The sequence below is a fragment of the Bos grunniens genome, chromosome 6 (genome assembly GCF_055505025.1).
Source record: "Bos grunniens cultivar Pamir isolate PY7600 chromosome 6, Bosgru_T2T1.0, whole genome shotgun sequence".
NCBI classification, from domain to species: Eukaryota; Metazoa; Chordata; class Mammalia; order Artiodactyla; family Bovidae; genus Bos; species Bos grunniens.
In genome coordinates this window covers 6,659,482-6,685,540 of record NC_141170.1, presented here as the reverse complement: position 1 = coordinate 6,685,540, position 26,059 = coordinate 6,659,482, and the positions used below count along the sequence as shown (strand labels likewise).

Genomic DNA, 26,059 nt, shown 5'->3' with positions numbered 1-26,059 from the left:
CCTGCCAGGCTCCACTGTCCATGGGATTTTCCAGGGAAGAATACTGGAGTGGGTTGCCATTTCCTTCTCCAGGGGATCTTCCCAATCAAGGAATCAAACCTAGGTCTCCTGCATTGCAGGCAGATTCTTTACTCTCTGAGCCACTGGGGAAACCACCCTTCTGTAGGATGGATGTGGATATTTCCTACTGATAGAAAATTAGTTTCCAGTGCTCATTCAATAAATATTTGTTGAGCATCTTCTATGTTTCAGAAAGTGATCTAGTTCTGACAATACAGGATTGAAGGATAAAGTGCCCACTCTCATGAACCTACCATGCTGGTTGGGGAGAAACATGCTGCAATGAATATTTTTGTCAAATATATAATTTTTGTTTTATATATATATATATATATAGTTGTTATATGTATATGTAGCTACCCAGGTGTCTCAGTGATAAAGAATCTATCTGCAATGCAGGAGACACAGGAGACAAAGGTTCGATCCCTGGGTCAGAAAGATCTCTGCGAGGAGAAAATGGCAACCCAATATGTACCTGGAGCATCACAAGAACAGAGGACCCTGGGGCTCTACAGTCCATAGGGTTGTAAAAAGTTGGACACAACTTAGAGACTAAACAACAACATATATTTGTGTACGTATGGGAGTGTTTCTATAGGATAGATTTCTACTGGGCCAAAGGGAGAATTAGGCATATTTTAAAATTTGATAAATATTTCTGAATTCTCTCCAAAGTAACTGTATCATTGTATACCCCCATCACCATCCATCAGAGGTCATACTTCCCCACAATCTTGTCATTGCTAACTAGAACAACAATAGCAACTAGAAAAACAATGGCAACTAATTGTTCCCTGACTGTTGATGATTCTCAGCATATTGTGTATGGTTATTGGCCGTTTATATTTTTTCCTGTGAGTTTCCTATTCAGATCCTTGTTAATTTCTACTGAGTTGCTTGTTTATTTCTTTCTGTGAGAATTCTCCATATAGTGTAGATTATATATGTGATGTTTTCTTTCTCTCTTCCTGTTGTTCTTGTAGCTCTTCTACCTTCTGTTCCCCCAGAGACTTTAACTTCAAGGTCATGGTTCTTTGATTAATAACTTCCTCCTTCTATGTTGTCGAAAGTCTAGCAGGCTATTTCCCTGGTAGTCATACCCTCTTCTCCCTGATGAAAGCTGAGACCATTTCTGCGATCCTCCTTTGCACCCATCTCTTGCCTAGACTGCTCTCTCCTGCCTTGGTCATTGATAGTGGGCCGAAGCAGTGATTTATGCCAACTGTTCACCTTGGGATTTCTACTCTGATCTAGCTCTTCCTACCCCTGCAGTACTTTATTCAAACTATGTCTAACATACAAAAATGTGATAAGTAATATCATGCAAAACAAAACCATCATAAAAATTATTAGTATAATAATTGCAGCTATGTAAAATTGAGTGTCGAGGAAGAAAGAATGTGGCAGTGCTAGGTAAAGGGACTTGTTAGCCACTGGTAATTATTACTGCCATCAGTAGGTTTATGGTAGGTCTCTTGCCTTACAACTCTTCAGTTTCAAATGATCTGTAATTGGTATCTTGCTTATCTATTACCATGTAACAAACCACCCCCAAACTTCGTGTCTTAAAACATAAGCCATTTTACTATTTTGCATGACTCTGAGGATTGATGGGGCTTAGCTAGGTGGTTCTTCTGTTCCTTGTGATGTCGGCTAGAGCTGAAGTCACTGGGGGGCTTAGCTAAGCTGGAGCACCCCAAACAGCTCAGACATCACTTCCATGAATGGCACAGCAGCGGGGTCAGCTGAAAGGCTGGTGTCGCCTGGGGTGCTGGACATGCTGAGTTTCTTCTTCTCCATGACATCTCAGAGCCTCCCAGTCACACCTCTGACGTCTTGACCCTGTGAAGGTGTTTTATTGGCAGCGCCCTGGGCGTGATCATTGCCTTGAGGCCATTTCTTGCTTTGAAATTCTTTTACTAGGAAAGACTGGGAATGAAAAGCAGTTTTATTTCAAACCTAACAAATCTTGACTTGGAAATGCTTGCTCTTGAATCTGCTTAGAAATGAACAGTTCTCTTTTGGTTTATTTCTTTCTCCCTGAATCTTTCTCACAGACAGCTAGAAGAAATGAGTTGGCACTTCCAACATTCTGCCTGGAAATCTCCTTAGCCAAAACCCGAAGTTCACTAGGTCTGCTTCTATTAGCTCCATTATGGCAGGTGACAGGTCTTCAGAGCACAGATTTCATTTCCCCAGGCTCCAATAACAATTTCTGTCCTGTCTGTTCAGCCTTCACAAATAGTCTTCTTGAGGCCTTTCTATTAATAACTGTAGCTTGTCACCCAGTGCTAAATGCTAAAGCTATGTTGTAATCAGGAAGAGAGAAAGACAGAGATAGAGAGATAGCGACAGAGGGAGAGAAAGAGAGAAAGTGCTCATTTAACCTATTATTGACTGGAGATGTGGCAACGTGCTTTTAAGAGTGATACAGTTAACATCACTGTGCAAAGTTGTTAGAGCTAAAAATTGACCCAGGGCTCATCATATACCCTGTGTTTGTTATCATTCACATTTTGCTCCATTAAGCTTTTGTTCCAACCTTATGTATGTCATAAGCAAGTGTATTACCATAAAATTTTTAAAAAAGACACATCATGAAATTTTAAGTGAAGAGGCATTTTTTGGTGAATTTTATGCAGATACTTTCTCTGATTGTCCAAGCAACATAAATACTAGGATCTCAGAAGATGATAGTTCTTCAGAATATACTTCTGATTCAGACGATGTGACTATTAGGCCAACAAAAGAGAATAAAATCCTTCGTGATTCAGTATTCACTTACATAACAAATCGCTGGCCATAGGCATTAGTTTCTGCAAAAATCCTCCAGTCAATAATGTTTGAGGAATTGGCTCACGTGATTTGGTGTCTGACAAGGCAAAATCTTCAGGGTGGGCAGGCAGGCTAGAGATCCAGGGAAGAGTTGATGCTGCAGCTCTAATCTGAAGGCCTCTGCTGGCAGAATTCCCTTTTCCCTGGGGGAAGTCAGTCTTTTTCTTAAGGCTTTCAGCTCACTGAGTGAGGCCCACCTAGACCGTGGATGGTCACCTGCTTTACTCAGAGTGCATCCATTTAAATGCAACACACATCCAGATGCATCTGACTCAATCTCTGGGTACCATGGGCTAGCCAAGCTGACACAGAAAAGGAACCATCGTACACATGTTGGACTACAAGGAGGTCCAACCAGTCCATCCTAAAGGAAATCAGTCCCGAATATTCATTGGAAGGACTGATGTTGAAGCTGAAACTCCAATACTTTGGCCACCTCATGCGAAGAGCTGACTCATTTGAAAAGATCCTGATGCTGGGAAAGATTGAAGGTAGGAGAAGGGGATGACAGAGGGTGAGGTGGTTGGATGGCATTACTGACTCAATGGACATGGGTTTGGGTGGACTCTGGGAGTTGGTGATGGACAGGGAGGCCTGGCGTGCTGCAGTTCATGGGGTCGCAAAGAGTCGGACAGACTGAGCGACTGAACTGAACTGAACTGAACGTGTGTTCTAGGTTTCCGTCAGGCCATGCCTCGCTTCCAGGTGCGCTTTCTGTTTTGGTTATCTTTTGCTGCATCAAAAATTACTCTAACACATAGGGGCTTAAAGCCTCAGCCATTTGTTATCTTTCCCAATTGAGTGGCTTGTCTGGGATCAGCTGGATGGCCTGCTTCACACGGTGCCAGCTAGGGCTGTAGTCGGGAGCGACTGACTTGGCGGGAACGTCCATACGTGGCGCTTACAAGATGGCGCCATGGCACGTGGTGTCAGCTGGGGTGGTGGCCTCGCTTTCTCTCTCTATTCTTCTCAGGGCCCCTCTTCACCTCGTGGTGTCACCATACGATCTTTTTGTGGTGTGGCTGGAGTTCTTCCAAGTTCCCAAACTTTCAGAAGAGCCCTTCCTAAAGCTTTAGACCTGTAACCAGCACAGCATCACTTCTACATTGGTTAGGTCACCCCTTCAACCCAGATTCGGGAGGCAGAGAAACAACACCGCCCATTCCATGCGAGGAGCGACAGAGGTATTGTGGGCAGCTGCACCCTTTCTGTATCTTTATGTTAGCTTTTAAATGTTCGTTTCGTTATCATCTTCTTTGTTCTTCTGTTACATCTCTTTCTACTTTATTGCTTTTTTTTAAAAAAAACTAGATTTTAAAATGTTAAAAATCTAGCAGATGCTTCATGAAATATACGGTCATTTAGTCTAGAGACATTCTGTTGAGGGATATATCTCGAGGATCTAAAAGAGTGCCTGTTATATAATAAGCAAAAGTATTTAGCTGGATTAAATGAGTGACGTACAAGCTATCAGGGGCTACTCAGGTGGCTCAGTGGCGAAGAATCTGCCTGGAATGCAGAAGACATGGGTTGGATCCTGGTCCAGGAAGATTCCCCTGGGGAAGAAAATAGCACCCTTTCCAGTATTCCTGCCTGGGAAATCCCATGGACAGAGGAGCCTGGTGGGTTACAGTCCATGGGGTTGCAAAAGAGTCAGACATGACTTAGTGACTAAATAACAACAATATACAAGCCAGTATATTACAAATAATAGAAATGAACAAAATCGTAATAAATGACTTTTTTTGTCCCTGTCCCGAGACAAGCTAGGGTCCTGGCTGGAGGCTTGTTTGCTTGCTCATGCTGTCGTGTCCAACTTTTTGCAACCCTGTGGACTGTAGCCCACCAGGTTCCTCTGTCCATGGGATTTGTCAGGCAAGAATACTGGAGTGGGTTGCCATTCCCCTTGGATGGAGCTGTTACTGTTATGTCGCTTCAGTCGTGTCCGACTCTGTGCGACCCCATAGATGGCAGCCCACAAGGCTCCCCCGTCCCTGGGATTCTCCAGGCAAGAACACTGGAGTGGGTTGCCATTTCCTTCTCCAATGCAGGAAGTGAAAGTGAAGTCGCTCAGTTGTGTCCAAGTCTTCGGGACCCCATGGACTGCAGCCCACCAGGCTCCTCTGCCCATGGGATTTTCCAGGCAAGGGCACTGGAGTGGGGTGCCATTCCCCTTGGATGGAGAGGGGCTGTTTAATTCATCTCTGCATTCCCTGTGCTCCAGCACGTCCTTCATCCCTTTATAGAGTCTTAGTCCGTGCTTGCTGAATTGAACCTGCTTAAGTCCACACCGTGCTTGTCGATACAGAAGCAATGAGAGCCTTAATCAGAGAAGATTCTTCTTTGATCTTTTCCCAGCTGCTAATGATCCCTTCTGTGACCGCATCCACTGTCTTTTCTGATACCTTTATCTCTAGTTCATCATTTGTTTTGGCTTCTCTTTCCTTTTCAAAATTTCCAATAAGATTTCTCAGGGCCAGCGCTTCATTTTTACTTCCCCATGCCTCCCATTTTAATGACTTTAGCATTTCTTTAACTTCCACTTCCCATAAAATGTATGACAAAAAATTGTACCCAATAGCAGATTCATACAAACTCTTAGTCAAGGCTTTCATGTATGTGTGTGTATAGCTGGGGCGAGACGTGGAGGATTCAGGGAGGAAGAAAACATGGGTCCTGCTCTCTGGGTCCTACAAGGCAGGTTTAGGACGACTGGCCTGGAAACAGTAACGCAAGACAGTGCGATGTACAGCAGCTAAGAGGATTGTACCCAGACGAGAGGGGCCCTGAGCAGGGAGGGGCCGCTTCTCTGCTATTAGCCATTTGCTGGATTCTCCAGGGCCATGTGGGATGTACTCAGGTACCCATCAAACGAGAATTGCCACGTACCAAGGGTCACAGCAGCACCACCGAGATTCAGCAAACTGAACCCACCTGGAGCGGCTGAATCGGGAAGGGCTTGATGAAAGAGGTCGTGCATGAAGTCTTCCTTTAGTGGTAGGGTTTCCACAAACGGCTGTTCCCAAGAGTGTGTATCAACCCTGTTGAACAAAGTCTGGGAGATAGATAAGATGCTACTGCTTGCGGCAGATTGGCCAATCCGTGGACCAAAACTCTTTGACGGCTGTGGGCGCTCGGGAGGATCTTGCTGGTTAGAGGGTCATGTTGGCCCATGTACAACCTGAACTTTCTCAGCACACGAGACTGTGAGAGGGTGACCGTCCTTGCATGGGCCAGAATGGCAGTGTGGTTTCCCTTTGCAGTGATGGAATGGCCACCTGCTCATTGTCCCTCTTCCCTCTTCAGGTCCAGTTGGACCCTGAACTTCATCAGCGCACCGCAGGGCCTTGGGTTCACCCATGTGCTCTCTGTGATTATCAGGTTTCCTTCACGCCTGTCTTTCCTTCTGGGCTTCTGAGGCCGGGACCAGTGGCCAGAGAGTCTCAGGTGAACCCTACTGAATGTGGAAAGTGGAACAAGGATCCAAGCTGCTGCTATGGTTACGAGGAGGGAAGTCAGACCCTGCAGCTGAGTTATCTGTGGAAGGAAGGGTGGAGTGGAGTACATATGCAAATAAGCTGAGTGTGGGGCCTGTGGGGCTTGGGGTGCTCCCAGCATATCTGGGGAAAGGTAGCTGGGGGTGGGTAGAATCTTCTAGAAGGAGGGGTTAATTGGATGCTCTGGGAGCCCATTAGATGGCTGAGTGAGAGAGGACAGGAACAGAGGAGAGAGAGAAGGAGAGAGGTCACTTCCAGGCCCTTTGGCCTCAGGCTTTGCTTCTGTTGTTCTTAGAAAGGTTGGTGCTGTTTGCAGCTGCCTGCCGCCCAAGCTCCCGCCCTGGTATTGTTATTAATAACCCAAGGAAGTGGCCATGAAAAAGGAAACCTTTATTCAGTACCACAGTGAGCGCTCACGGCCTCTCTGCTTCCTCCTTTCCTCTTTGGAGGGAAAAACCCTTGGAAAACAGCCCAAAAGCCTGTTTAGAAATTTCGATGGAATAAAGGTTGGGAATCCATGTGTATGGGTTGTCTGCGTGCACTAGGAGCTTTATCTCGGGTGTTCTTTCTCAACTTATCAGCATCCTGTCGGGGAAGTCTCAGGACACACATTATAGGGATGGAGCCAAGACAGTTATTACAAACAATCAAGTGATTTCTGACAGTTAGAGCTTGCAAGGTAACTTGTGGGGTCCTCGTACAAATAAAGATGACTTGCTCATTGTTCAAAAAGCAGGAGGAAGATTTCCTTTTATTCTGTGGTCTTGAGCTTCCTAGGTGGCACTAGTGGTGAGAACTTCCCGTCGATGCAGGAGACATAAGAGACATGGATTCCATCCTGGATGGGGAAGATCCTCTGGAGGAGGGCATGGCGACCCACTCCAGTATTCTTGCCCGGAGAATTCCATGGACAGAGGAGCCTGGCAGGGTGCGGTCCATGGAGTCGCACAGAGTCAGACAAGGTGGTTTATCATTATTATTTTATGTGATTTTTCTGGCTGCGCTGGAAAGTGTAGCTTGGTTGCTACACTTGGGCTTTCTCTAGCTGCGGCCAGAGGAGGCTCCTCTCTAGTTGTGGTGCCAGGGCTTCTCGTTGCAGTGGCTCCTCCTGTCAGGGACCATGAGCTCCAGAGTGCTGGCTCAGGAATTGTGGAAAATGAGTTTAGTTGCCCCCAGCGTGTCGGATCTTCCCAGACCAAGGATGGAAGTCATTTCTTCTGCATTGGCAGGCGGATTCTTAACCACTAGACCACCAGGGAAGCCCTGCCAGGTGGTCTTTGCCTGCTCTTGGAAGTCGGGTTGTTACCGAGTCCAAGCTCACCGTGATGAATCCGAGATGAGGCCCTGCAATCAGGACTTTATCTGGGAGGCAGCTGACCAAGAAGATGGCAGGCTAGCTCCTCAAAAGAACCATATTGTGGGGACTGGAAGCCAGGTTCTTTAATGGATCAGAGATGAAGGGAGGTGAGGAAACTAAATAAAAAGACTATTAGTCCTTACAAATGTCCCCCACAATGGCAAGTCTCAGGCAGGGAGATGTGTTAGTTTCACTTCCTTGCAGACCTTCACAGGTGGGTGGCTCAGCTCATCTCCCTGAGGCCGGCCATTGTGCATGCAGATAATAACAAAATGGGCAAGATGTGGGTTCCAGTCACAGAAACAGATCCAGCAGAAATTCAAAATTAACCTTTCCTGGTTTCAGGGTCCCCTTGAGCATAGGGGTTACTGGCAGGGAGAGTTCAGACCCTCACAGGTGCTGGACTGCTCCCCACAACTTGGTACACAGGGAAGGGGCGCCTGACTCCACTGGACACTCCTGCTGGTGGGCAGAGTGAGGAAGGGTCCTCACAGGCAAGATCCTGCCCCAGGGAGGTGGAGAAGCAGCGGATGGGGAACAATATGTGAGCCAAGGCTTCAAGGCCCTGGCGCCCCTTCCAGTGTCCTATCGGGCTTCTCTTGTAGAAACACGAAAACAAAGGTAAAGTTTTTAAAAGTTTCCAGACAGTGACTTCAGAGCATTAAACTCTAAGTGCGGTCTTTCTGAGCCCCGGGCTCTCTGTGACTGTATCAGTGCATGAAGACAATCTTGAAGTTAGTCCACGGCAGAGTGGGGATCGAAACTCATTTCTTTCTACCCTTGGAATCATCAGGCCCATTCAAACAAAGAGGAAACAGAGACAGAGAGAGATTTTCCCGTGGTCGGAGCTGGCTAAATGGTAGAACTGCTTTTGAACTGACTGCGTTTCCATTCAATGGTTTCCAAAAGAGGCTGTTCTAAGCAAGTCTGAGGCCGGAGGCAACCCGTTCCCAGTGTGTTAGCGTTTTTGCTGTCTCTAGACGGAGGTGTTCTCCTCCGTCATCTCAAAGGTGAGTCATTAAGCTGCTGGGTGAGGTCACAGGTCTCCATTTAGTGAGGCAAGGTCCTAATGTTTGTGCTTTGGGGCATACTGCAAATTTCTGCAGGAAAGGCAGCAGAGTGCCACGCCTGCGCTAGTTATCAGCCGTAGGCTTTGTGGTTTATTTCACGTCTTGAACCATCACCTCTTGGAACTGGGTCAAGAAGGATGTGGTTCACACCAAGCACACTAATCCTGGGTACCTGGAAGCCACTGCCGACTGATCACAAACGTTAGGGCAAGCCTGGGTTCAACCTCAGCCTGCCCTGTAGATAGATAGCAGTTGGTTAGAATAGTCCGGAGAGATGACGTCTATTGGTGATTCTGCAGCAGAATCATGTTGCTTATAGGTAGATAAGTATAAAATATTATTTATTTCACCTGGGGATATTCTTCCCCTTCACTTTCAGATATGGACTTTCAGATATGGATGCTTAAGTGCACTAGTGAGTAACAAATGAGAGCGGTCCTGGAGTAGGGGCAGCTGGAGGGGACACAGGATAAAGGGCCTAAAGTTGTGCAGTTAAGACAAATCTGATGGGAGGGACCGTAGGTGACCAGATGTCCTCTACCAGTTGAAAAAGAATCTTGAGTGAATGGACCAGATGTGTGTTGTATAGCTCAGTAAGGCAGAATCAGAGCCTCAAGAGGCAAAAAAAAAAAAAAAAAAAAGCCAAGAATATCTGCCAAGATTTGCACAGCTCATCACAACCTTTTTGTTGAGCATTTTTTGTTGTTATTGTTGTTGTAGTTGTTGCTACCACATGGCATGAGGGATCTTAGTTCCCCAAGCAGGAATTGAACCTGTGCCCCCTGTAGTAGAAGCCCACGAGTCTTAACCACTGGACCACCTTGGAAGTCCCACAACTTATTTGAACTGAATAATTTATTTGAATTCATTTGTCAAAGCAGGAGTTTCAAAATGCTTAGAGTATGACTTTTATAACGTACAGAATCAACACATGTCAAAGATTTATTTATTCATTTATGAGGGAATCTGCAAAATGATAAAGTCCACTCAGAGAACACTGGGAAGCACTGGATCACTTATAAGTATTTTAAAGGGAATATTAGAATAGATTGGCAGGTTAGATATAAACTGATCAATGTTCTGCAAGGCAATAAGAAGCCATAACCTTTGGGAATATCTTTTCTATCAGACAGAAATTATTTGCAACTCTAACGGACAAGATCTATAAGTTACCATCAAACTTCATAAGATTTGAGAGTCAGTAGAAAGGACAAAGACACAACCTGCTAGATAATTAACTCATTCTGGAGTAAACGTGTCAAGAAAGAGGAAAGTGAGAAAGCTGGTTCAAAACTCAACATTAATAAATTAAGATCATGGTATCTGGTCCCATCACTTCATGGCAAATAGAAGGGAAAAAAGTAAAAGCAGTGGCAGATTTTATTTTCTTGGGCTCCAAAATCACTGCAGATGGTGACTGCAGCCATAAAATTAAAAGACGCTTGCTCTTTGGAAGGAAAGCTATGACAAACCTAGACAGCCTATTAAAAAGCAGAGACATTACTTTGCCAACAAAGGTCCGTATAGTCAAAGCTGTGGTTTTTCCAGTAGTCATGTACGAATGTGAGATTTGGTCCATTAAGAAGGCTGAGTACTGAAGCAATGCTTTCAAATTGTGATGCCAAAGAAGACTCTTCAGAGTCTCTTGGACTGCAAGAGATCAAACCAGTCAATCCTAAAGGATATCAACCCTGAATATTCATTGGAAGGACTGATGCTGAAGCTCCAACACTTTGGCCACCTGATGCAAAAAGCCAATTAATTGGAAAAGACCCTGATGCTGGGAAGGATTGAGGGCAGGGGGAGAAGGGAGAGGCAGAGGATGAGATGGTCGGATAGCATCACCAATGTAATGGATGTGAATTTGAGCAAACTCTGGGAGATGGTGGAAGACAGATGAGCCTGGCTCCAGAGGGTTGCAAAAAGTTGGATATGACTTAGCAACTGAATAACAACAAGCTTGTTGAACAGTGACCCCAAAGGACAATGAAAGGATGTGTGCCCACCTTTTGGCTTTATTTCCAAATTGTGTCTACTTTTTGTAACACAGTTTTTCAGTAAGTTTTTATTGAGATTCTGTTATGTCTCATAAACTCTGCTAGGTCCTGGGGATATAGCAGTGAACAAAACAGACTAAATTCTTGCTCAGATGCAACAGATATTGTAGTGGGAGGTGGGGCACAGACTAGAAAGCAAAAAATATGTCGTGGGACGGGTGGTGACAAGTGCTGGAAGGAGTGCTTAGAGTTTTAAGTATGGTAATAAAATAAGGAAGGCTTCGGTGAAAGATGACAGGTTTGTAAAGACCTGAAGAAAGAGGGACAGCAAAAACTAGAAATGTCTGCAGAAGAGCATTCTAGGCAAAAGAAAGGACATGTGCAAAGGCACTGAGGCAGCAAGGACATGCATAGGATCAGAACTTTTTGTTACAGAAATCTTTAAACATTTATAAAACTAGAGAAAATAATAATCGACCCCCTTTTGACCATTCAGTTCAGTTCAGTTCAGTCACTCAGTCGTGTCCGACTCTTTGCAACCCCATGAATTGCAGCACACCAGGCCTCCCTGTCCATCACCATCTCCTGGAGTTCACCCAAACTCATGTCCATTGAGTCAGTGATGCCATCCAGCCATCTCTTCCTCTGTCGTCCCCTTCTCCTCCTGCCCCCAATCCCTCCCAGCATCAGGGTCTTTTCCAATGAGCCAACTCTTCGCATGAGGTGGCCAAAGTATTGGAGTTTCAGCTTCACCATCAGTCCTTCCAATGAACACCCAGGACTGATCTCCTTCAGAATGGACTGGTTGGATCTCCTTGCAGTCCAAGGAACTCTCAAGAGTCTTCTCCAACACCACAGTTCAGAAGCATCAATTCTTCGGTGCTCAGCTTTCTTCACAGTCCAACTCCCACATCCATACATAACCACAGGAAAAACCATAGCCTTGACTAGATGGACCTTTGTTGGCAAAGTAATGTCTCTGCTTTTGAATATGCTGTCTAGGTTGTTCATAACTTTCCTTCAAAGGAGTAAGCGTCTTTTAATTTCATGGCTGCAACCACCCATTACTCAACCTCAAAAATTATCAACATTCTGCTATTCTTCTTTAATCTGTCTTCTCAAATTTTTTTTCCCTAAAGCAGAGGTCCTCAACCTCTGGGATCTAATGCCTGATAATCTGAAGTGGAGCTGATGTAATAATAAAAGACAAAGTGCACAATAAATGTAATTCACTCAAATCATCCTGAAACCACCCCACTTCCACCTGTCCATGGAAAAATTGTCTTCCATGAAACCCATCCCGAGTGCTAAAAAGTTTGGGGACTGCAGCCCTAAAACACTTTCTTTAAAGCAAATTCCAGACTTCACATTACTGTGTCTGTAAATACTTCAGTCTGAATCTTGAATGAAAAATAACATTAAAAAAATTCAAACCAATGTAATACCATACTCTCATGTAACAAAATAAAGAGCATTTTTTCAGTGTTATCCAATATCCAACTTGCATTCAGTTTTCTATGATTTTCTTAAAAATCATGTAGTTTATGATTGATTTGTTCAAGTAAGGATTCACTCATTACATTCAGCTATCTGAAGTATCCTCTAAGTATCTTCAAGAATGGATTATTAGTATCCTTTAATTCATAATCATTTTTAAGAGCCTGTTACTGTGTTGAAGAGATTCGGTGATTTGTCTTGTAGAATTTCCTACCTGCTGGATTTGGCTCCTGGTTTCATTTTATGTTTTCCTCTAGTCCCTGTGGGCTTCCCTAGTGGCTCAGATGGTAAAGCATCTGCCTGAAATGCAGGAGACCCTGATTCAATCCCTGGGTCAGGAAGATCCCCTGGAGAAGGAAATGGCACCCACTCCATTATTCTTGCCCGGAAAATTCCATGGACTGAAAAGCCTGGTAGGCTACAGTCCATGAGGTCGCAAAGCATTGGACACAACTGAGCAACTTCACTTTTCACTAATCCCTGTGGTGAGTGGGCTCAGTCACTTAGCTGTTTCCAGCTCTTTGTGACCCCATGGACTGTAATCAGGCTCCTCCACCCATGGGATTTTCCAGGCAAGAATACTGGAGTGGGTTGCCATGCCCTCCTCTAGGGGATCTTCTGGACTCAGGGATTGAACCCACGCCTCTTACATCTCCTGTCCCTGTATGACCTGCAGACAGAGTGCTAGATTAGAGTCAGATTACATTTGGGAGTGGTCAGGAATGCTTCATAGAGGGAGCTGTAGAATTCCTTGGGCATCACCTCAGGAGCCACATAATGTCACGCTGTCTCTCATTTAGGGGCGTTAACAAGATTGGCCATTAACCGCCTAATTCATTCATTATAAAGTTCCACAACAACTTTTCATTGAATTAGTTTAGCAGCATTTGATGAGTGTTGCCAAGATTGATTATTTCCATAGGAGCTGTAAATGGATGTTTCCTTTTGAGAGAGTCAGTTCCTAGGCAGGTTGATAGGGAGTCTAGGGGTCCCCAAAGAGAGAGGGGTCTGGAATTCTCAAGGAGGAAAAAAGGACAAACTTTTTTTCTTTCTCCACATTCCTTAGGATTATATACCAATAATGTATCCTGCCTAAGGACAGTCTTTGGATTCAACCTTCTGTTATTTTAAAATGTTAATTATGGGAGTATACCTGGTCTTTACAAGGATGTATCTTGCCTGAGGACAGTGTTATCTTAAAATGTAAATTATGGGAGTAGGTCGGAGGAGGTCTTTACAACCTCCAGACATTCTTTGGATTATATAACCTCATTATTAACACTAGCAAGCGGGTACTCTTTCTGCCCCCTTCTGATGCCTATGTCAGAAGCTTTCTCTATCTCCTTTATACTTTAATAAAACTTTACTACACAAAAGCTCTGAGCGATCAAGCCTCGTCTCTGGCCCCGGATTGAATTCTTCTCCTCCGGGGGCCAAGAATCCCGGTGTATTCGCGTGATTCAACAACAACCTTTCACTTTCCTTTCTGTCAAAATGCTTTTACTTAGATCCATAGAAAATGTCCTATTTACTGTTCATCAGTTTCTCAACCTTAAAAAACTTAGCAAGTACAAACTAAACAGAAGAGTCTACAATGATGAATGTAATTTGAACAACAAAAACTAGAAATGGACAGAAAAGAAGATGAAAATTATAAATTTGAAAATACAATGTAATTTTTTGAAATTAAAAAATCTTAGGCTAGATATTATGTATACAATCACCAAGTAGCATTAAAAAATAAAAACATGTGCATTTAATAGTGATGAGTAAAATGGATATTATCCAATTGTAAAATTTCTTCTGCACTTATTCTGATTCTTACAAACAGAAGGCTATCTTTCACCAACCATTTGGTTGTCCTGAAATAGAGTCCATGAAAGAAAAACAGGATAGATGTTTGTTTCTTTACCTTTTAAAAAAAATCAATTTATGGAATAACAAATTGGTTAATGCTCTATCAACTTCTAGAGGTGACCTTTGAGTTTTTTAAAGTATCATTTTGAACTCATGATTTCTTATATGTTTAATGAGTATCATGACAGAAAGTGAAGAAGAACTAAAGAGCCTCATGATGAAAGTGAAAGAGGAGAGTGAAAAATTTGGCTTAAAGCTCAACATTCAGAAAACTAAGATCATGGCATCTGGTCCCATCACTTCATGGCAAATAGATGGGGAAACAGTGAAAACAGTGGCTGACTTTATTTTCCTGGGCTCCAAAATCACTGCAGATGGTGATTGCAGCCATGAAATTAAAAGATGCTTACTCCTTGGAAGGAAAGTTGTGACCAACCTAGACAGCATATTAAAAAGCAGAGACATTACTTTGCCAACAAAGGTCCGTCTAGTCAAGGCTATGGTTTTTCCAGTGGTCATGTATGGATGTGAGAGTTGGACTGTAAAGAAAGCTGAGTGCCGAAGAATTGATGGTTTTGAACTGTGGTGTTGGAGAAGACTCTTGAGAGTCCCTTGGACTGCAAGGAGATCCAATCAGTCCATCCTAAAGGAGATCAGTCCTGGGTGTTCATTGGAAGGACTGATGTTGAAGCTGAAACTCCAATACTTTGGCCACCTCATGCGAAGAGCTGACTCATTGGAAAAGACCCTGATGCTGGGAAAGATTGAAGGTGGGAGGAGAAGGGGACAACAGAGGATGAGATGGTTGGATGGCATCACCAACTCAATGGACATGGGTTTGGGTGGACTCTGGGAGTTGGTGATGGACGGGGAGGCCTGGTGTGCTGTGGTTCATAGGGTGGCAAAGAGTTGGACACGACTGAGCGACTGAACTGAACTGAATTGAATGAGTATCAGTTCCTTAGATCACTATTCAGACTACATCAGACTGCTAATTGCCACTGGATAATCATTAACTATTTGGCCTTTTTAATAGATGATGCTAGAAAATATATCCTTTTCAAGAAAGAGAAGTTAAGAGCTCATACTGATTATTCCAATGTAAAGGATGCAAGGTTTTTAATCTAATATTTTTAAATTTATGTTTATATCTTTCTCTGATACTAAAAATCTTGGTTCCTAATAGCATTAACATAATCATGTATTTTCTTTCATATGTATATAAGAAATAATTAAATAATTATATGTGTATTATTATTGTTATTAGCAAAATGTGTAAATATCTTTATGATTCTTTTGGTCCTTAGGATATAGGATGCATCCCCCTAGTGATGAATAGTGATGTATAGAATGATGAATAGTGGGGTACAAGTGTCTGACACAGTACTAAAGGGATCCCTCTGGTTGCTGGGTTGAGAATAGATGGTAGGAAGAGTCATGGAAGCCATGGAGAAGTTCATGTAGTTGTTGAGGTGAGAAGTGATTGCGGAGTTGGTCTTGATGGATGGGGGTAAGAAGGGGATATATTCTGAAAACAGATTTCGTGTGATTTGCTATGGACTTGAATATAGGATATTAGAAAAAACGAATAGAAAAAAAAAACAAAAAAAAAAACCTCTGAGGTTTGTGGGCTGAGTTACCAGAAAAATGCATTTCCCTGTATTAACAAGGGAAAGACTCAGGTGAAGCAAGTTGGGCCAGGAACCACCAGCTTGGTTCTGTATGTATTAGCTTTGCATTGTCCGTTGTCACTGAAGTGCAGACATTGAATAGGATGCTGGTTGCTATGAATGAGGGTACTGGGGAGAGGTCTGGGCGAAGATATGAATGTGAAAGTCAACTGTGCATAGAAATTCAAGCTGATGTTTCATGTGGAGGAAGTGTCACTGGTCTTCTTCAAGGAATTCTGACTGGCTAAACAAGATGAAAACTGAAAATTGACCAATGGATCAATGACTTGACAAGATGGGTTTTAGAGGAGTGGTCATGGTGAAAGCCTGTCATACTGGACTGAAGAAGAAGAAGGGAAAAGAGGAATTGGAAATTGTAACTAGACAGCTCTCCCTAGGAGTCTTGCCGGAAAGGAGAGCAGAAGTGACATGGTGCTTGGATGGATAAGGGGGGGATCCAAGATGGGAGAAATTGGGGCTAGTTTGAGAGACAGCTTCTTTGAAGTGGACGGAGAAATTGTCTAGGTAAAGAATGCGTCTAAATTTCTACGGTTTTCTAAGGTCTTTGACAACTGACCTACCGATATCAAACTCAGCAACATTTTTAAAGTGACTCATCTTGGTCGTTTTTACCCAAAACTTCAACTTAGTTTTCACAGGAAAAAAGTTTTTCTTTTTTCATGCATCCAATTTATTTGCGAACAATTTAATGAAAGGGTATAATTAAAGCAAAAAGAATGGGCACACACCTACTTAAGAATAGGCACACACCTACTTAAGAATAGGCACACACCTACTTAAGAATAGGCACACACCTACTTAAGAACAGGTAAATAAAGAACCAAATGAGTAAAAATGGAAGCTCTTGGGTATCCTAGGAAGTAGCCTAGTAATTGTGCAGAAGGCAAGCAACTTGTATAGAGGGAGTGAAAAATGCTGGTGGGTAACGCAGAGACTCAGTTAAATATGGGTCAGTTAAGAGTTTCTTTTTTCATTTTTGCAATGAATGATTTTAGAAATGGTCAGGCATTGCTTTTTTTTTTTTTGCAATTAAATATCTTTTTCTTGCCTCAGTTCAGAAAACTACCAGGACAAACTTTTCCTTAAATGAATTGTGGTGTAAAGATCTGCCTGCAATGCAGGAGACCTGGGTTCGATCCCTGGATTGGGAAGATCCCCTGGAGAAGGCAAAGGCAACCCACTCCAGTACTCTTGCCTGGAAAACCCCAAGGACAGAGGAGCCTGGCGGGCTACAGTCCATGGGGTCACAAAGAGTCAGACACGACTGAGCGACTGTCACACACACACACACTCACGGTGTAAAGAACAGATGCAAGATGGTGAGACTGAAACATGAAACTCAGTGCTAGATGAAATCAAGAATTGCTTCCGTGTGTGCCTGGAAGGGAACGAGTGATTATATTCACAAGTTTTGTAGTTGATCTGAGTGGAGAGTAGTGACAGCTTATGGTGAACGATGCTGGATTCGTGATCTCTGAAGAAGATTTAGCTTCGGGACCAGGGACCAGGCTTGATCACTCAAGAGCTTTTGTGTAGCAGAGTTTTATTCAAGTTAAGAAAAGGCTCGGAGAAAGCTTCTGACATAGACATCAGAAGGGCGTGGAGGATGCCCCCCTTGCTGGTGTTTGCAAGGGAGTCGTATATTTTTTAATTAATTATTACAATAAATCAAAAGAATGTCTCAAGGTTGTAAAAATTTTACTAGACCCACTCCCATAATTTACATTTTAAGATAACAGGATTAGCCAGAAGGTTTTCAGGAAGGAGAAACTGTCCTCAAGCAGGATACATTGTTGTTATATAATCCTTAGGACAGAGTTTAAACTGAGTCGTTTGTTGTGTAATCATCAGTTCCAGGCTTAAAGAAAAAATGTTTTATGTGACTAAGACCAAGGAATGTAGAGGAAAAAAAGTTTGTTCTTTCCTCCTCCTTGAGAATTCCAGACTTTTATCTCCTCCTTGGGAACCCTGAACTTCTTATCAACCTGCCTAGGAATTGACTCTCTCAGTAGGAGATCATGGTTTGCTTGTTTGTTTGGTTTAATATCACCAGTAAATACCTGCTCTGAAACTGGGAGGGATCATGAGAAGGTTGTTTTTAAAGATAAAAGAGAACGTGAAACCTGAGGTCAGAAGCTTGAATAAGTCGTGCATGAGAATGACATTCTTTCTCCTTGCAGTGACTTTTCTTCTAATTTAAAAAATAAAACATGCCCTTTTTAGAACACTTGGAAAAAAAAATTTTTTTTAATGTAGAGAAGAATACAAAATCACTTAACCCCCAAGTGAAGTGAAGTGAAGTCGCTCAGTCGTGTTCGACTCTGTGACCCCATGGACTATAGCCTGCCAGGCTCCTCCATCCATGGAATTTTCCCAGGCAAGAATACTGGAGTGGGTTGCCATTTCCTTCTTCAGGGGATCGTCCCAACCCAGGGATTGAACCCAGGTCTCCTGCATTGTAGGCTTTACCGTCTGAGCCACCAGGGAAGCCCCAAAGTGGAATTCTAAATACTAGTGGGGCATACCAGAAAAATTAAGGAGATTCAGAAAAGGAAGCTGTATACCTGCTTAAATGGGTGGCTTCAGCTAAGTAGTTTTATAGATAAAATTCAAATTTCCCCCATAATATGACATTGAAAAAATTGCTAATCTACATTCTACCTGAATGCATTTATATAGCAGAAAGCTATCTACCTCTTGAGTCTCTGGATGTTTTGAAGCAGTTAGGAAAGCTTGATTTGAAGTGATGTTAACAATTCCGCCCATGCTTTTACTTAGCCATGATCCACACTCGCCTTGCCATGGTTAAGATGTTTCTTTTCTCTTATTGTGACTATCAAACAAAGATTATAAAGTGGTTTCTGTCTTTGGCACCCCACAGTTTAAACATTGTAAAATGCATAATAAAATTTCTTCCTTCATTATCTTGGTTTTTCGGAGTAAAAGTCTGTGTATGAATTAGCTTGTCTACAGCAGTAATAAAATCTCCTTGGGGATTCTTTAAGAGTAAAGAAAGATGGAAAACATGCAGTTTTGTATGGAAACTTGGAGAGATTTAAAACTACAGAGGAATGTGTGAGACTGAGATCAAAGGTAACTGTATTTGGGGAATCTGATTTCATGTTTAAATACTTCTTGGTAAAAATTTTAAAAGGCTTGCATTTTTTTTTTCTTGTCTAGTATAACTTCTTTGTTCCCACTCATATTTCATTTTGTGCAGCTTTTTGGAGCTCCTTTCTGTCTGTTAAATTGGGTGCTGTTCCATTCATGAATTGTTGATCTTTAAAATAAAAAATAATTTTAAAGGTTCGGAAACCAAGATTATGAACGTATCTGTTTGTGCTGAACGTTGTACGTTTTGCATTTGACAGGTCCAGTTTTCTTCATGCTTCTCCTTGTTCAATATTCCTTACTCCTCGGTTCATATATCCTCTCAGGTCTTTTCTTTTAAACACGTTAAATCATGATAATGTTAAACACACTGAAATATCTGTGGAACAAACATGCAGAATTAACTGACAATAAAACTTTTGTCATACTTCCTTCCGATCTTTCCCCCCTAGTTTTCAAAGAAACAACATGTTAGAGATAAAAATCAAAGTACATCTTCCCTCAGTTTTCTTCTTTCTCAGATGCAAGAAATACTTGATTCACCTATATCTTTCTAGAAATATCTTCTGAATATATGAGCGCATATGCATGTATTCTTTTTTTCTGCACACAGTCTTTCATCTGTGTCTCACTTTTTTTTTCACTTAATAGTGTATCTTGATTATCAATGTAGTTCTGTCTCATTCTATAATAGTGTTCCACTTTATAGATTTACCAAATTCTAGGAGAAGGCAATGGCACCCCACTCCAGTACTCTTGCCTGGAAAATCCCATGGATGGAAGAGCCTGGTGGGCTGCAGTCCATGGGGTCGCTAAGAGTCGGACACGACTGAGCGACTTCACTTTCACTTTTCACTTTCATGCATTGGAGAAGGAAATGGCAACCCACTCCAGTGTTCTTTCCTGGAGAATCCCAGGGACAGGGGAGCCTGGTGGGATGCCATCTCTGGGGTCGCAAAGAGTCGGACATGACTGAAGCGACTTAGCAGCAGCAGCAGCAGCAACAGACTTGTATTGATGGACATTTAGGTTGTTTTAAAACTTCCCTGGTGGCTCAGATGGTAAAGCGTCTGCCTCCAATGCGGGAGACCTGGGTTCAATTCCTGGGTCGGGAAGATCTCCTGGAGAAAGAAATGGCAACCCACTCCAGTATTTTTGCCTGAAAAATCTCATGGACGGAGGAGCCTGGTAGGCTATAGTCCATGGGGTCGCAAAGAGTCGGACACAGCTGAGCGACTTCACTTTAAACTTTTTAAACTTTTGCAATAGATTGCAAACTATGCTGCAATAAAATCCTTGGGTTTGTGAGACAGAATCCTAGAAGTCAAAATATTTACCACTCTACATTTTGAAAACATGGACACACTTCTCTTGATGAAGCAATCCTCTTCATGAGGCAGCAAAGCTTTATTTCCCCATATGCCAACTACGCAGGATGTTTTAAAAACTTTCTGATTTTTGTCAATCTCATAAGGGAAGATGATGCTACATTTGAAATCTAGTTTGTATTTGTTCTGTGTTTTTGCCCTGTAGAATGAACTTTGCTTTTTTCCACTTACCAATATGTTTTGGTGATTTCAATTACATTATTTTAATGATTTATTTATGCTGCTATATGAACACTAGTTCATTCATTTTAACTGTTGCATAGTAGCCTAGTGAATGACTGTATCCTACATTTATGAATTCCTTTTTCTAAAGGTATACATTTAATATATTTATTTTAAAATTTTTTCTTTATTTTTTAACTATCACAGATTGTAATTGTACAGCATTGAGAAGTGTAGAACAAAATACAGTTATTGGAGGAGAGTTGCTCTATGGTGTTTTGTGTTGGTCTCTGCCCCAGATCAACATGAGTCAGCACAGGTACACACACGCCTTCCTCTGAGCCTGCCTCGGACTTCTCTTCCCATCCCGCCGCTCTAGGTGGTTGCAGAACACTGGGTTGAGTGCTCTGTTTTACACAGCAAATTCTCCCTTATTCTCAGTTTTCGCTGACCTAAACCATGCTGAAACACTCACGTCTACTTGTGCCTGTGTTTTTTCTCAGATGTTTAGCTAGAGACAGAGTTCCTAAGCCACAGAGTGCCGTTTTCCCCCTTCCTGGGTGCATTAGCTTGCTAGAGCCACCCTAACAAACCACCACAAACTGGGTGGCTTGAACAATGGGAATTTCTTGCCCCACAGTTCTGGAGGCCAGAAGTCCGAAGTCAGAGTGTTAGAAGGCTTGGCTCTTTCCGAGGACCATGAGGAAGCCTCTGTTCCGGGCTTCTCTCCAGTTTCTAGACGCCTCAGGCATTCCTTGTCTAGCAGATGGCATTCTCCCTGGGTCTCCACATTTTCTTCCTTCTGTGTGTGTCTGTTTCTAGGTCCAAATTTTCCACCCTCTCTGAGGACCCTGGTCATACTGAGTAAAGGATCACCCTTATTCTCACCTCTACTTGATCATCTGCAAAGATCCTATTTCCAAATAAGGTTACCTTCTGAGGGACTGGCAGTTAGAACTTAAACATCTTTTAGGGAACACAGTTTAGCTCATAACAGTGGGTGTATCAGTGAAGATACTTTTGGTGACAAGAAAAAGCATATTCAACTATAAGAGGTCTAAAACAAGAGGTTTTTAATAGACACACATAACAAGACATACAGAAGTGGGGTGGTCCTTGGGTAGGTTCAGCAGCTCACGCATCACTTGGGACCTTCCATTCCTCCATCTCCCTAGGGTGGCTTTCATCCTTGTGCTTCTTGTCACAAGACGGCTGCTGCGGTTCCAGGCATTATGTCCTTACACCATGATGCCCAGGAGAAGAGAGCAGGGGGATGGCAAGACTGCCTTCCTTGCAAGTCTCCTTATCAAGGAATAGCATCCTTCCCAGAGCCCTCCTTCAATTGCCTCTGTGCCTCTGTGCTTCCTCCTTGAACTTCATTAGCCAGAATTGGTGTACATGGCTCCCCAAACTGCAGAGGAGGCTTGCAAAGTGAGTGTTTGATATTTGGAATCTCTATGATAGGAGACACGCTTTGTCAGTAGGGAAGAAGAGTGAAGGATATCCATTCGGGTTGGAAAGCAAAGTTGTCTGCTACATCATATGTGGTCAAACTGGCCTCCAAATTTGTGGCATCAATTTCCCTTCACAAAAGTAGTGTGAATTTGCTTGTTACCGTGCATCCTCACCAGCACTTGGAAACTGTCAAAATGTTTTGCTCATCTTTTGTGGCTCTAATTTTTGTTCCCCTGATTACTAACACAATTGATCACTTTCCAATGTGTGTATCAGTCATTCTGGTTTCTTCTGTGAAATGCCTATTTTTATCTTTTGCCTGTTTTTCATATTGAATTTTTTCCTTCATACTGAATGTATAAAGATTCTAAACGTTTATCAGTTATGTGGCTTGCAAATAACTTCTCCCTATCTGTGGTCTGACCTGACTTTATTTATCAGGTCCCTTGTCTTACTGAAGATTTTAATATACTCATATTATCTTTTATGGTTGTGCCTTTTTGCATCTTTAAAAAAATGTTCATTTTTGGGGAGGCCATACTGCAGGGCATGTGGGATCTTAATTCCCTGACCAGGGATCGAACCCATACCCTCTGCATTGGAAGCTTGGAATTTTAACCACTGGACCACCAAGGAGGTCCCTCGTATCTTATTTAAGAACTTATTTTCTACCAGAGGCCCCAAAATGTCACATATAATAAAAAAATTTTAAATATTTGATTTTATTAGTGTTTTATACTTTTGGAATATATTTTTGTGTGTGATATAATGTAGGAACCTAATTCATTTTTTTCCCTATAGTTGGATAGTCAGTTCTGTGAGTTCCATCTATTAAACGATCTATTATTTATGAAGGGCTTTATAATGCCGCTTTGGTTGCATATCAGGTTTATTAGTTCATTTCTGGGCTCTAATATGTTTTATGATCTTTTTATCTCTAAACCACTCCACATTGTTTAAATTACTAATGTCTTGATATTGAGTAGGGTACCTCTACTTTCTGTTAGTTTACTTTTTTTCTTTGAAGTTTATGCGTGCAGAATTACATACTCCATATCTTTGTCTCTGGTGTCCTTCGCGGCTGTGGCGTGGTGTTTTTTAATTCATCCATGTTGTACTAATAGTTCCTTCCCTATTATTGCTGCACTGTGGTCGCTTGCGTGGATATACCACACTGTGCTTATCCATTCATCTGTTGATGGTGTTTGACTTGGATTCACTTTTTGGATATTATGAGTAAAATTTCTATGAATATTAATATACAAGTTACTGTGTAGACATGCGGTTTCATTTTTCTTGGGTAAGTTTCCAGAAATAAAATAGCTGAGCCATTGTGGTTCAGCTGTTTAAGAAACCGCTGCACTGTTTCACAAGGTAATGGCATAGTTTTATGTGTTCACTATCAGGGTGTGAATATTCTTGCTAGCACTGTTATTGTCGGGCTTTTATGTGTTAGCCATTCTAGCGGGCTTGCAGTGGTATTTGAATGGTGGTTTAAATTTGCATTTCCCTCATGACTAGTAACATTGAACATCATCTCATAGACTTATTGAAGTATGTATTCAAGTCTTTTGCCAATTTTTTAAAAATCAGATTTTTGTTCTTACTATTGAGTTGTAGGTGCTTTATTTATACTGAATACAAGTCCATTATCACTTCAGTTCAGTCGATCAGTCGTGTCTGACTGCTTGCAACTCCATGGACTGCAGCACGCCAGGCCTCCCTGTCCATCACCAACTCCCAGAGTTTACTCAAACTCTTGTCCACTGAGTCGGTGATGCCATCCAGCCATCTCATGCTCTGTCGTCCCCTTCTCCTCCTGCCTTCAATCTTTCCCAGCATCAGGGTCTCTTCAAATGAGTCCTTTATCAGATGTGTCCTAAGCATGTTTTCTTTCACTTTGTAACTTGCCTTTTCATCTTCTTTAATGGAGTGTTTTAAGGACCAAAATTTTCTTTAAAAAAACCTTTATAAGATCCAATTTGTTCATTTTCTTTTATACAACTTGTGCTTTAGGTCTTTGATCAATTTCTAGTTAATTTTGTGTATGGTGTGAAGTGAGAGTCAGTTTTTTTTTTTTCATATGAAAACTTCTTTGCTAAAGTATCATTTGGGCTTCCCAGGTGGTGCTAGTGGTAAAGAATCTGCCTGCCAAGCAGGAGACTCCGGTTCAATCCCTGGGTCAGGAAGATCCCCTGGAGGAGGGCATGGCTACCCCCTCCAGTATTCTTGCCTGGAGAATCTCCATGGACAGAGGAGCCTGGAAGGCTACAATCCATAGGGATGCAAGAGTCGGACACAACTGTAGTATCATTTATGGAAAAAGCTTTCCCTTGCCTTCTTTGACTCCCTTCCTGAAAGTCAGTTGACCATGTCTTAGTCAATTTCAGAGGCTATAACAGAATAGCATAGACTGGGTGGCTTATGGGCAACAGAAATTTATTTCTCACAGTTCTGGAGGCTGAACATCCAAGACCAAGATGTCAGCAGATTCAGTGTGTGCTGAGAACCCACTTCCTGGTTCAAAGAAGGCCCCTTCTCACTGTGTCCTCACAGGGATTAAGGAGGGAGTTCTCTGGGTGTCTTTTATGAGGATGTTAATTCCATTCAAATGCCCCACTGCCAAATACTATCACCTTGGGAAACAGGTTTAACTTATGAATTTTGGGGGGACACAAACATTCACTCTATAGCATCAAGTATGTATGGGTTTCTTTCTGCCCTCTCTTCTACTTCTTTGATTTATATAAATTCTTTCATGGTTCCTACATTGTCTAGATCATTGAAGCTCTTTAGTAAATCTTGAAATCAAATAATGTAAGTCCTCCAGCTTTTGCCCTTTGATTGGTTTGGCTAGCTTGTATAATAACATTTAGACTCAAGTTGTCAATATTTTTAACAAAACATGCTGAATTTGTTACCAACTTAATATTGAGCCTTCCACCCCATAAATATGGTATATCTATTTCCTTGAAATGTTAATCACTCAGTTGTGTCTGACTCTTTGCAACACCAAGGACTGTAGCCTGCCAGACTCCTCTGTCCATGGGATTCTCCAGGCAAGAATACTGGAGAGGGTAGACAGTCCCTTCTCCAGGGAATCGTCCCTACCCAGGGAACCCAGGTCTTCTGCATTGCAGGCAGATTCTTTAATATCTGAGCTACCAGGGAAGCCCTTAGGCATTTGAAAATTTCTCACAGCAATGTTTTGTTTTCAGAGTACAAGTTGCATATATTTTGTTAAATTTGTTAATATTTCCAATTTTTGCATTCCTATAGTTTAATATACATGTATATGTTCTACTTTGATATAATATGTAGTATATAGTTTTCATATAGTACATAATGTGTGGTATTTAATATATAGTTTATAGCATAATAGGGGACGACAGGGGATGAGATGGTTGGATGGCATCATTGACTTGATGGAATTGAGTTTGAGCAATCTCCAGGGTTGGTGATGGACAGGGAAGCCTGGCATGCAGTAGTCCATGGGGTCACAAAGAGTCAGACACGACTGAGCGACTGAACTGAGCTGAACCGATACAATATATTACATATCCTGATCAATACCACCTCGACCCAAGGACTTCTCCATCCTAGTTCATGGCAACTCCATCCTTCCAGCGTCTCAGGCCCCAGACCCTGGAATTATTGACTCCTACTTCTCTAACACCACTTATCCTATCTGTTAGGAATGGCAACTCCATCCTTCCAGCGTCTCAGGCCCCAGACCCTGGAATTATTGACTCCTACTTCTCTAACACCACTTATCCTATCTGTTAGGAACTCTGCAGTGAATCAAGAATTCATCACGTCTGCCACCCTGGTGCAAATCACCATTGGTACTTGTCCAGATTACTGGTCTGGGAGCGCAGCTCAACCCAGAAAGTTGCCAACCTCTCTCTGCCTCTTCCGATTTTCAGACTATATTTAACAGAGCAGTCAGAGAAATGCTGTGAAACCTAAGTAACGTCACGCGCCTCCTCCCCTGCTCAGCATCCAGTATGCCTCCTCAGTTCACCATGAGGAGACATACTCATGGCCCAGTGGGATCGCCTTTCTGACCTCGCTTCCGTCCA

The 26,059-nt window shown here is 42.4% G+C and overlaps 1 protein-coding gene across 6 annotated transcripts in view; it reads left to right on the top strand.

Moving 5' to 3' along the window:
* Nucleotides 1-26,059, top strand: part of CD38 (CD38 molecule) — a 69,630-nt gene that overhangs the window by 4,120 nt on the left and 39,451 nt on the right. Inside the window, exon 1 of one of the 6 annotated variants that reach the window (XM_086404746.1) lies at nucleotides 8,541-8,759. The exons of the other annotated variants lie outside the window; for them this stretch is intronic. The gene's annotated coding sequence lies outside the window, so the exon portion shown is untranslated. Of the gene's footprint in view, nucleotides 1-8,540; nucleotides 8,760-26,059 lie in introns of those variants that run through there. 6 annotated transcript variants of the gene reach the window in all.